Source organism: Oryx dammah, unplaced genomic scaffold (genome assembly GCF_014754425.2).
Source record: "Oryx dammah isolate SB20612 unplaced genomic scaffold, SCBI_Odam_1.1 HiC_scaffold_22, whole genome shotgun sequence".
NCBI classification, from domain to species: Eukaryota; Metazoa; Chordata; class Mammalia; order Artiodactyla; family Bovidae; genus Oryx; species Oryx dammah.
The window spans coordinates 61,326,651-61,340,511 of record NW_024070206.1 but is presented as its reverse complement, the minus strand read 5'-3'; positions in this window follow the sequence as shown (position 1 = coordinate 61,340,511).

Sequence of the window (13,861 nt, the reverse complement as noted above, 5' to 3'; positions counted from 1 at the left end):
AAATGTTAGTCGTTCAGTCGTGTCTGACTCTCTGATCCCGTGGACTGTAGCCCACCAGACTTCACTGCCCACAGGATTTCCTAGGCAAGAATACTGGAGTGGGTTGTCATTCCCTTCTCTGGGGGATCTTCCCACCCAGGGATCAAACCCGGGTCTCCCACATTGCAGGTGAGTTGTTTATCAGCTGAGCCACCAGGGAAGCCCCAAATGCCCTGATCAGCACAAGCAATGGACAAATTGATAATCATTGATGACAGACCCACAGTGTTGCCACGTGATCTCAGTTTTAAATACTTACATTATTCTGTGGCCATGTCTCATGGCTTATGGGAGCTTAGTACCCCAACCAGAGACTGAACCTCAGGCTCATGGCAGTGAAAGTACAGAGTCTTAATCATTGGACTTCTAAGGAACTCCCTTAAACTTGGAAAAGTTGTGTGGGAATATATACAGATAGAAGCAATTAAGAGGGTCACTCTGGGAAAACAGGGGTCACCGGACTGTGTTCACTAGCTGTGTACAATACTTCCTGTCATGCTTTACCCTGTGCTCTGTGTGCATCTCTGACGTCTTTGTTGTTCCTCAAAAAATAATAATAATAATAATTCAGATAACAGTTTCTAAACTCACTTTTCTTGAGCTAGGATATTGAGATTTAGCAATGACAGACACATTGATCATTTGCACATTGGTTCTGTGATTGCAAATCAATGCCTATTTTTTAAATCATGCTTAAGTTTGAATCCTAACTCCATTATTTATCATCTGTTATATTAAGTAACTGTTTAAATTTTCTGTTTGCTTTCTTATTTGATATAATTAAATATGATATTGTTGATAAAATTACCTATCACTTTTAATATGTTTAAGTTATGGTCCTATAATTATAATTATTAATATGGTATAATGCTCTTAAATCTTTAGTTGCCAGGGTCATAACACACTCCCTAGAAAAATTGTTTTTGGTAGAGTTATTGAGTTACTTGTTGATGATTACATTTTTTCATTTTTTTCCTTTCATCAGAGCCAGGATTAGAATACGGTCTTACCTAAATAAGGAATGAGACTCCTCTAGTACAAAATCTCTGAGCACGCACTTAGTTTTGGGGCTGACTCTCCATTGCACCATTGTTAAAGTGACTTTCTCCTTAAATATTACACTCCAGGCATCACTTGACTCAACATGACTCCCAGCCCTGCTTCTCATTTCCCCATCCTTTATGTTTCGAGTTTTTCCATGCAAGCATAGTCTAAATAGAGTGTCATGGACAAAAACTACAATCCTGACAAGATGGCCTGCAATCAAATCATGGGTTCACTTGCCAGCTGTGTGACAATGCAAACTGCTTAATCTCCCTGTGCTGTAGATCACTTGGCTGTAAAACTAACAGTTGTACCAAGTTAAGATTGCTGTATGAATTAATTCATTTGATACATGTAAAGAAACTTAAAGTTGTTTTGGCATTCATAGAAGATCTATTTGAAAGCTAGCTATTAAAAGCTAAATATTATTCTTCTAAATTTCACTGTTTTACCACTATGAAAAACTGCTCTCTAATTTACCTTGACTTTGTACCACATGGTTAATGAGGGAATTAAGTAAGATATTAAAACAATCATCACAGTGATATAAAAATCCCTGACTCTTAGATGTAAATTCTCCAAGAATTTTCTGCCAATAATTTCAATAATATTATCACCTCTACTCTGTAGAACTGACAGGGAGAACACACACGACTCTGTAGCATATAGTGTTGCAATTTGGCTCATTCCTTTCACCTGCCTTTTATTTTCCCACTGATATTACATGATCTGGAATCGAAGGACTGAGACTAGTTTCATACTTGGGAACAATATAGAACCTAGAAAATGCTTGTTTACTTAACATAGTGTTCACTATTTGATTCTGAAATTGAGAAAAGGAATGGACACTTTTAAAATTGTCAGTCTGAAAAGGGAGAAAAGATTAATATACAAAAGAATAGAATTTTAATCTTTATCATTTTATGAATAAAAACATTTAGTATGAGCAATTTCACACATTACTTGAATAAAATTATTTCCAGTGCTATATAAAATATAGTTTCTAATTGTACAGATATGACATTTGGTGATCAAATCTTGTATGACATGAAATAGGTAAGATTGGAGTTTGAATTTTTCAAGAGTAGAACAAGGTATATTTCAAGTATATTTGTATATCTGATAAAAATTAGCAATGTAATCCTTGAAAATAATATTAAAACAATGTTGGACTTAAAGCTATTTTTATTATTTTATGAATTCTATCAGTTTCTTCTTCAAAATAATTGTTCTCTGAATTCCCCAATGGTTATAACTTCATGTGCTATGTCATTTTAAATCTCTTATTATAATATCAAACTGAATATAACTTTTTTGTTACAATGTGTTGACTCAAATGAAGTTTTCTTTAATATTATCTATACCTAGACTTTAATTATTACATTTTTTGACATTTCAAAGTGACTTAGTACCATTTTTTATTATTATTGAATTGCAAATTTTATTTAATAGAATAAGAAATATATGTAAGTTGCTTTAATAAGCCGAAACATTTGCTACCATGTTAAAATTTATAATTTACACATTAAGACATGTGTAAATTATTAATTTTAAATTTAAAATAAGAATTAAACCTTACTATAATTACTTTCATATTTACCTTTCTTACTTGAGACATTGCTGATTTTTCTCACTAGAGAAAGTCAGAATATTTAAGTTCCTGTAAGTGAAATTACTTGTTTCATCAAAGTAATTCAACTGGCTTTTAAATATTCTGTTCTTTCTAAACATAAAGTGCTCTTTAAAAGTAGTTATCTCTACTCAAGGGATCTCTGCCACCTGGCACATTTAAACTTCCAATTAAAATCATCACTTCATGAATTTTCTGACTTGTTATATTTTTTTTTTATTTTCCCAGATACTTCTCATTCTACTCAGAAAATGTTTTTCTTCAGCCTCTCCAGGAAGAGGACACAGTGCATTTTATTCCTTAGATGTGAACAGGGTGCTAAGTAATATTATTTGTGGGCTCCCCAGATGGTACAGCTGGTAAAGACTTGGCCTGCCAATGCAGGAGATACAAGAGGCACAGGTTTGATTCCTGGGTCGGGAAACTCACCTGCAGTGGGAAATGGCAACCCACTCCAGAATCCTTGCCTGGAGAATGCCACGGACAGAGGAGCCTGGTGGGCTACAGAGTCAGACATGACTGAGCACGTACACTCACACAGTATTCTTTGGGTCAATCCAAAACAGACACGCATCCAGTTCTTACCTTAACTATTATGAATACATTATACAGAGTCTCTGTATGATATGTTCCTTGATTCCTAGTTAGAGGACAGATCTGTGTAATAGTTATAATACATATTCTGATGGCAAATTTTTATGTGAAAAATTAGTGTGTTATTGATTTCTTCAGCAACCTGAGATTTAGCTGATGAATGTATTAAACATACATCAAAATTTTTTAATTTAACCCAAGGTTAATCATAGTGGGAGAAAATTTTTCCTCTCTTTTGCAGCCTACCACCAATTTTTCCCAAATTTATTTTATATGTTCAAGATGTGAATACTTTCAGACTCTAGTTACAATAAAATGAGACTCTGGAATAAGTCCACTAAGATCATGCTGCTGCTGCTGCTGCTGCTGCTAAGTCACTTCAGTTATATCTAACTCTGTGCGACCCTTAGACCAGGGCTTACCAGGCTCCGCCATCCCTGACAAGAACATTGGAGTGGGTTGCCATTTCCTTCTCCAGTACATGAAAGTGAAAAGTGAAAGCACAGTCACTCAGTCATGTCTAACTCTATGAGAACCCATGGACTGCAGCCTACCACGCTCCTCTGTACATGGGATTCTCCAGGAAAGAGTACTGGAGCAGGGAGCCCTGGCCTTCTCTGCTGAGACCATGGGAAAGATGCTAAGCAAAAGTTTGTGAGTTACACGTTTCAAATGTAGAGAAATTTCTCCAACATAGTTCAGTTCAGTCGCTCAGTCGTGTCCGACTCTTTGCGACCCCATGAATCGCAGCACGCCAGGCCTCCCTGTCCATCACCATCTCCTGGAGTTCACTCAGACTCACGTCCATTGAGTCCGTGATGCCATCCAGCCATCTCATCCTCAGTCGTCCCCTTCTCCTCCTGTCCCCAATCCCTCCCAATATCAGAGTCTTTGCCAAAGAGTTAACTCTTTGCATGAGGTGGCCAAAGTACTGGAGCTTCAGCTTTAGCATCATTCCTTCCAAAGAAATCCCAGGGTTGATCTCCTTCAGAATGGACTGGTTGGATCTCCTTGCAGTCCAAGGGACTCTCAAGAGTATTCTCCAACACCACAACTCAAAAGCACCAATTCTTTGGCGCTCAGGCTACTTCACAATCCAACTCTCACATCCATACATGACCACAGGAAAAACCATAGCCTTCACTAGACGGACCTTAGTCGGCACAGTAATGTCTCTGCTTTTGAATATACTATCTAGGTTGCTCATAACTTTTCTTCCAAGGAGTCAGTGTCTTTTAATTTCATGGCGGCAGTCACCATCTGCAGTGATTTTGGAGCCCAAAAAAATAAAGTCTGACACTTTTCCCACTGTTTTCTCATCTATTTCTCATGGAGTGATGGGACCGGATGCCATGATCTTCGTTTTCTGAATGTTGAGCTTTAAGCTAACTTTTTCACTCTCCTCTTTCACTCTCATCAAGAGGCTTTTTAGCTTCTCTTCACTTTCTGCCATAAGGATGGTGTCATCTGCATATCTGAGGTTATTGAGATTTCTCCCAGCAATCTTGATTCCAGCTTGTGTTTCTTCCAGCCCAACGTTTCTCATGATGTACTCTGCATAGAAGTTAAATAAGCAGGGTGACAATATACAGCCTTGACCCACTCCTTTTCCTATTTGGAACCAGTCTGTTGTTCCATGTCCAGTTCTAACTGTTGCTTCCTGACCTGCATACAGATTTCTCAAGAGGCAGGTCAGGTGGTCTGGTATTCCCATCTCTTGCAGAATTTTCCACAGTTTATTGTGATCCACACAGTCAAAGGCTTTGGCATAGTCAATAAAGCAGAAAGAGATGTTTTTCTGGAACTCTCTTGCTTTTTCCATGATCCAGCGGATGTTGGCAATTTGATCTCTGGTTCCTCTGCCTTTTCTAAAACCAGCTTGAACATCAGGAAGTTCACGGTTCATGAATTGCTGAAGCCTGGCTTGGAGAATTTTGAGCATTACTTTACTAGCATGTGAGATGAGTACAATTGTGCAGTAGTTTGAGCATTCTTTGGCATTGCCTTTCTTTGGGATTGGCATGAAAACTGACCTTTTCCAGTCCTGTGGCCACTGCTGAGTTTTCCAAATTTGCTGGCATATTGAGTGCAGCACTTTCACAGCATCATCTTTTAGGATTTGAAACAGCTCCACTGGAATTCCATCACCTCCACTAGCTTTGTTCGTAGTGATGCTTTCTAAGGCCCACTTGACTTCACATTCCAAGATGTCTTGCTCTAGATTAGTGATCACATCATTATGATTATCTGGGTCATGAAGATCTTTTTTGTACAGTTCTTCAGTGTATTCTTGTCATCTCTTCTTAATATCTTCTGCTTCTGTTAGATCCATACCATTTCTGTCTTTTATCGAGCCCATCTTTGCATGAAATGTTCCCTTGGTATCTCTAATTTTCTTAAAGAGATCTCTAGTCTTTCCCATTCTGTTCTTTTCCTCTATTTCTTTGCATTGATCACTGAAGAAGGCTTTATCTCTTCTTGCTAGTCTTTGGAACTCTGCATTCCGATGCTTATATCTTTCCTTTTCTCCTTTGCTTTTTGCCTCTCTTCTTTTCACAGGTATTTGTAAGGCCTCCCCAGACAGCCATTTTGCTTTTTTGTATTTCTTTTCCATGCAGATGGTCTTGATCCCTGTCTCCTGTACAATGTCACGAACCTCAGTCCATAGTTCATCAGGCACTCTATCTATCAGATCTAGGCCCTTAAATCTATTTCTCACTTCCACTGTATAATCATAAGGGATTTGATTTAGGTCATACCTGAATGGTCTAACAGTTTTCCCCAGTTTCTTCAATTTGAGTCTGAATTTGACAATAAAGAGTTCATGATCTGAGCCACAGTCAGCTCCTGGTCTTATTTTTGTTGACTGTATAGAGCTTCTCCATCTTTGGCTGCAGAGAATACAATCAATCTGATTTCAGTGTTGACCATCTGGTGATGTCCATGTGTAGAGTCTTCTCTTGTGTTGTTGGAAGAGGGTGTTTGCTATGACCAGTGCATTTTCTTGGCAAAACTTTATTAGTCTTTGCCCTGCTTCATTCTGCATTCCAAGGCCAAATTTGCCTGTTACTCCAGGTGTTTCTTGACTTCCTACTTTTGCATTCCAGTCCCCTATAATGAAAAGGACCTCTTTTTTGGGTGTTAGTTCTAAAAGGTCTTGTAGGTCTTCATAGAACAATTCAACTTCAGTTTCTTCAGGATTACTGGTTGGGGCATAGACTTGGATAACTGTGATATTGAATGGTTTGCCTTGGAGACGAACAGAGATCATTCTGTCGTTTTTGAGATTGCATCCAAGTACTGCATTTTGGACTCTTTTGTTGACCATGATGGCTACTCCATTTCTTCTGAGGGATTCCTGCCTGCAGTAGTAGATAGAATGGTCATCTGAGTTAAATTCACCCATTCCAGTCCATTTTAGTTCGCTAATTCCTAGAATGTCAACGTTCACCCTTGCCATCTCTTGTTTGACCACTTCCAATTTGCGCTGACTCATGGACCTGACATTCCAGGTTCCTATGCAATATTGCTCTTTACAGCATTGGATCTTGCTTCTATCACCAGTCACATCCACAACTGGGTATTGTTTTTGCTTTGGCTCCATCCCTTCATTCTTTCTGGAGTTATTTCTCCACTGATCTCCAGTAGCATATTGGGCACCTAATGACCTGGGGTCACACAGAGTCGGACACGACTGAAGTGACTTAGCAACAGCAATGACCTGGGGAGTTCCTCTTTCGGTATCCTATCATTTTGCCTTTTCATACTGTTCATGGGATTCTCAAGGCAAGAATACTGAAGTGGCTTGCCATTCCCTTCTCCAGTGGACCATTCTGTCAGACCTCTCCACCATGACCCACCCATCTTGGGTTGCCCCGCAGGCATGGCTTGGTTTCATTGAGTTAGACAAGGCTGTGGTCCTAGTGTGATTAGATTGACTAGTTTTCTGTGAGTATGGTTTCAGTGTGTCTGTCCTCTGATGCCCTCTTGCAACACCTACCATCTTACTTGGGTTCGTCTTACCTTGGGCGTGGGGTATCTCTTCACGGCTGCTCCAGCAAAGCACAGCTGCTGCTCCTTACCTTGGACCAGGAGTATCTCCTTACCGCTGCCGTTCCTGACCTTCAATGTGGGATAGCTCCTCTAGGCCCTCCTGTGCCTGCTCAGCCACTGCTCCTCGGGTTGCTCCTCCGGCTGCAGGCCTTGGCCTCCGGCGTGGGTGGCTCCTCCCAGCTGCCCTGACCTCAGACGTGGGGTGTCTCCTCCCGGCCACCACTGGCCTTGGACGCTGGGTAGCTCCCCCCGGCCACCGCCCTGACCTGGGATGCAGGGTGTCTCCTCCCGGCCGCCACTGACCTCAGATGCGGGGTAGCTCCTCTCGGGCTGTGGGGCCGCGGCCCCTGACCTCAGGCATGGGCTGGCTCCTCCCGGCCGTTCCTGTGCCATCGCAGCCTGGCACTCTGGGCCGCTGTCCCTGACTTCGGACGTGTTTAAAAATCTTGGCTTAAAGCCAGTTTCTCATAACCAAAAAAATTGGATATTGTTTCCTATTATTTAGTAAATAGTGATTTCTTAAGGTTTATGATTATGAAGAGAAAACATTTACAGGAGGGAACATATATAGTAATGTGACAGTACGAGTGATTTGGAAGGTTAATTTAAAAAGTATCAGGAGCCTCACGCAAAGATCACGGAAGGCCCGTGAGTAGTGGGTGGTGGGACAGGCTTCTCACAGGGACCGGATGTGATAAAGGACAGAAGGGAAGTGAGAGGCCAGCCAGGCTGACCTCCTGCAGGGGCTCATCCAAGAAATAGCTGGTGCTGGGAAGGAGTTACAAGACCTCGTGATTCGCGGAGTGCAGTATTATGCATGGGCTTCTCAGGTGGCTCAGTGGTAAAGAATCTCCCTCCCAAGGCAGGAGAGGCCAGGGGAGCCTGGCGGCTATCGTCCATGGCGTCTGACAACGAGTCCGACACAGCTGAGCCACTGAGCACAGCTCAGCGCAGTATCATGCAAAAATAAAGAAGCCTTCTGCTGGAATAGAATAGAAATTCCAGAAAAGGCTGAAATATACATGAAAATTTGTCATTGACTAAAAATAGCCTACCAAATTGGTAAAGCGTGGGCATTTAAAATGTTATTCGGACAACTGGGCAGCCTTAGAGGGGAAAAAGACAGTATATGTGTTTTTGATAACTATCCCACAGCAGGATAAACCCTAAATGATACACAAGTTTGTATATTTTAGAGTGAAATGATGACAGTATTCTAAGAAATGGGTTTTATAGTTTTGGAGTAAGGAAAGTTTAGCTCATTAAAATTTAGAATGTGGGACACACACACACACACACACACACACACACACACAAACAAAAATACTGTGTAAAAATAAATGATTCTAGATGCTAAAAAGTAGCAAGCCCCATAAGTATCAAATATAATTAATATAATGGAAAAAATTGTTACAACTGATTTCAAATAAAATGATCTTGCCTCCTTCTTTAATACAGAGGAAAAACCCAAAGTATAAATTTTTTAAATGGGTAAAGCAGATGAATTAACAATTCACAGAAGAAAAATATTCCTTCAACACAGAGACAACAGCTTCATTTGTAAAAAATAATAATAATAAGTAAATTGTAACCTGAACAATGATACAGTGTTTAAAAATCTGACACATTTTCCTATGCATTGTGTATGTGTGGAGAGGAATATCCAATTGACCAATATCACAATTGTACTCACTCTTTGAATTAATCAGTAAGCATGCACACATACTAAGATATGCAGTAGCATGATATTGCAACAAATTTTTCCTTGAAAAAGTGTGACTATTTTATGACTTAATGAGCCTTGATTTTTAATTGTCATCTATTCTTTTTTTCTCCCACAGTTATATCTTTAAAATATGTTCTATAATTTATCAAAAATTTCTAGTGCTTAAAAGTAGACTGGCTTATTGTGACCCAGTTCCTCTTAACCACAAATGAAAGTTATTTGTTTTTAATTGTTTTAGAGGTTGGAAAATTAAACTTGGCTTTAAGTATGTCCTTTTATAAAGATGTTGATTTATTTTTCAAAGCAATTCTGTACCATCATCAGTCTTGAATCATATTTTTGTTGCTTGATTACTACTTTTTTATAATAAAAGATAATTCATTTTTCTAAATTAGTTTCAGAAAAAAAATAGAAGCATAGCCAAAAGTAAGAAAGAGTATTATGCTTTTTTCCATGATAGAATATGCTCATTAAATAAAATTTAAGAAATAGAGGGAATTATATACATATACATATGATAAATAGTGTTCTAAATACTGCTTTTTACCTTAACAAAAAGTATATGTACAATATGATTATGATTTGGTTTGCTTAAAAATATGCTTAATCCATGCTGTATGTAATTGTATTTTATTCATTTCTATAACTCCTTGGTTTTCCTCTGTGTGAAATTATCACAATTAATCACAGTTATCACAATTGTGAAATTATCACAATTAATCACAATTATCACAGTCAATTCTAGTTTGATAAAGATTTGACATTATGAATGATGTGAAATGAGCATTCTTAGATGTGTCCCTTGGCACACATGTGCATATATTTCTTCTGGTACATGGCTAAGGGTAAGCTTTTCCTGATGAAGGCAGGCTGTGTGCTAATATGCTGTACAATTCACACACCAGCATCAGGTGAGAGCTTTCATTACTCCACATCCTTTATGTATGTGATAGGGTGAGTCTTTTTGTTTATTTCATCCTTGTAATGAATGCGTCATAGATTTCATTTGGTTTTAATCTGCATTTACTGGTTGCTAATGAGTTATTTTCTTCTTTTTTCTGGGCATTTAGATTACTCTATCTTGTGAGATGCACCTTTAAGTCTGTTGTCAATTTTTCTCCTGAATTTTTGATGCTTTTTATTTAGAGCACTCCTTTAACTATAATGTATTTAAAATTTTTATGTTGAAAATTTTCACTCTGAATAGCAGTATTTCTTAGTCCAGGAAGTGCAACTGATTAATGTTTCAGTTCAGTTCAGTTCAGTCGCTCAGTAGTGTCTGACTCTTTGCGACTCCATGAATTGCAGCACACCAGGCCTCCCTGTCCATCACCAACTCCCGGAGTTTACTCAAACTCATGTCCATCGAGTCGGTGATGCCATCCAGCCATCTCATCCTCTGTCGTCCCCTTCTCCTCCTGCCCCCAATCCTTCCCACTTCAGGGTCTTTTCCAATGAGTCAACTCTTTGCATGAGGTGTCCAAAGTATTGGAGTTTCAGCTTTAGCATCAGTCTTTCCAATGAACACCCAGGACTGATCTCCTTTAGAATGCACTGGTTGGATCTCCTTGAAGTCCAAGGGACTCTCAAGAGTCTTCTCCAATACCACAGTTTAAAAGCATCAATTCTTCGGCACTCAGTTTTCTTCACAGTCCAACTCTCACATCCATACATGACCACTGGAAAAACCATAGCCTTGACTAGATGGACCTTTGTTGGCAAAGTAATGTCTCTGCTTGTCTACATTATGTCTAATAATTTTATCAAAAACACTTTTCTTGCACCAACATCATGAAGTTAATAAACATTATCTTGGAAAAGACATGCATTTTTACTTAAGTTTACAAATTATCTGAGATTACATTTTAAAATAAATTTTGTGAAGTGAGGGTCAACTCTCTTTTTTTGCACCATTATTTATAATTAAATTAATATAATTTATTAAAAGGCCATCTTTTCTACATTTTCTGCAGTATGAACTTTTGCTTATTAAAGTGTGCCCATGTTCTATAGTCATTCAACGAGTATTCTCTAAAGCTTTCCATATGCAGTAATCTTTGCTAGCTGAAATCTTTTGCTTTTAAGTAAGTTATAATAATACAGAAGGAGACAAAATAGAATATACATTATGAATTTTGGATAAAAATATTGGGAGGCCAATTGGTAGATAAAATATACTATATTGTTTTAGTACTTTGGCCACCTGATGTAGAGAGCCAGCTCAATGTAAAAGACCCTGATGCTAGTAAAAATGAAGGCAAATGGAGGAGACAGCAGAGGATGAGACGGCTGGATATTAATAGTGTCACTGACTCAATGGACATGAATCTGAGCAAATTCTGAGAGACAGTGGAGGACTGAGGAGCCTGGCATGCTACAGTCCATGCAGACACAGATTAGACATGACTTACCAACTGAACAACAACAACAAATCAAATAAGCAGTGAATTTTTGCTGACAGAGACTAGTCCATTAAATATGAGATCAGCCAAAAAATTAATTTCTTATAAATACAAACACTAGGGAGATAATCCTGATATCAGAAAGTCAAGCATAAAGTTGAAAGTTCATGAGGGTAATCAATTTAATATTAATACAGGAAGCAAAATTTCAAATAATGTCTGATTAAGACAAGAGCAGAACTAAGTGGGGAAAAAGATCACTAGCTGAAAGCAGTGGATAAAACGTTAAACATTAAGGCAGTCATTTTCTCAAGGCTGTTGTGACAGCCTCATTCCTCAGAGTATATATCATGGGATTAAATATCAGGGTAACACAGTACAGAAAGAAGATTAAAAACCTTTCCTGTAAAAATGTTTGGAATCATGTCATAAATATGTAATGGTTCTGGGTCCACAAAATAAAGGCACAACTATGGGGCTTCCTAGGTGGCACTAATGGTAAAGAACCTACCTGTCAATGCAGGAGACATAAGAGACGCAAGTTCGATCCCTGGGTAGGGAAGATCCCCTGGAGAAGGGCACAACAGCCCATGCCAGTGTTCTTGCCTGGAGAATCCCATGGGAACAGGAGCCAGCTGGGCTACGGTCCACAGGGTTGCAGAGAGTCAGACACAACCGAAGCAACTTAGTGCACACGCGTGATGTGAGGTGAGCAGGTGGAGAAAACTTTGGCTCATCCCGTTGTTGATGGCAACATAGGATGGAGAAGTGATTTTACTGTAGGAGCCAAGTATCAACTGAAAAGGGGTCATGACAAATGATTCACTAATGGTACAACTGTAGAGACTGACATCTCATTCAGAAAAACATCACCACAGGCCACCTTGTAGTTAGATCCAAAAATGAGAGGGGAAATCTGGCATGTTTGCCTTATCCTGGCTGTAACACCACTGATCCAAGAGCCAAGAGTCATCAGCTGAACACAGAGCTCCCAGTTTATAACCAGAAGAAGTTGCAGAAGTTACAGATGGCCATATAGCAGTCACAGGCCATAACTGTCAAGACCAAGTATTCTGTGTCCCCAAGAATACAAATAAAATATATCTTTGTAGTGCAGGCAAAATATATATATATATTCTGACTGAAGGTTTATGGATATTCTAGAAAGAGTGACATAACAGATTTCCAGGAAGGAAAAGTTACTGAGGAAAAAACACATAGGAATCTGAGAGCCTAGTCTACTCTGATTATAAGAGTATTGTTGTTGCTTCTCAGGAGGATAATCACATAAAAAAGGAAAATATTACAAAGAGAAACACTGGGAATACAGAGACATTGGGAATACAGAAAAATCAAAAAGAACCACTGAAGTAAGATGCGCTTCTTGGTTCTGTGTGGGTGTGTTTGATGTTCTCTCTGTGAAAAGAGTGAAATCAGTAATTTTTATTTTTATTTTCTATAGTAATTTTATTTTATATAGTATAGCTATATATAAATATGTATTTTTTGTTGCTGTTCAGTCTTTCAGTCATGTCCGACTCTATGCAACCCTATGGACTGCAGCACTCCAGGCCACCCTGTCCCTCACCATGTTCCAGAGTTTGCCCAAGTTCATGTCCATTGCATCCGTGATACCACTCATCTTCTGATGCCCTCTTCTCCTTCTTCCCTCAATGTTTCCCAGCATCAGGGTCTTTTCTAATGAGTCAGCTGTTCGCATCAGGTGGTCAAAGTATTGGAGCTTCAGCTTCAGCATCAGTCCTTCCAATGAATATTGAAATATATATGTTTATATTATAAAAATATATATTATACATATGTAAAAGTGCCTATGTACATATGTATCCTAGGATTATATATATTATACATATGTAAAAGTGCCTATATATATATGTATCATAATTTTAAATTTATCTTTGTTTGTAACTATTATTACAGCCATTTTAGTCCTTTTTTGAAGACATGACCAAACATTATATATTCTGGCTCTGTTTAGTTCATAAAAATTGTGCTATTTCTTTCAAATATCAAATATTATTTGGCTGATATTTAAATTTCTCTGTTAGCTACTAAATATTCTGTAAAATGTTGGGAGGCAATAAGAAAAGAAGAAATGCAGTCATTTTCTTCCACATGTTGTTTTTATTTTCTGAATAAAATTTATTATTTTGTGATGTGCATATTATTCTCTTTGTAATAAATCCATACTACAAAAAAAGTATAAATAAATAAATAAGTCAGACATTATCTGAACTCCTGTCACTGTAAAGCAGTCCTTTCTCTCTTCTAATACACATCCAGATATTGCTGACATATATAGACACCAACTAGAAAGATGCACATGTGAAGTGATATATGAATATATGGATGCTA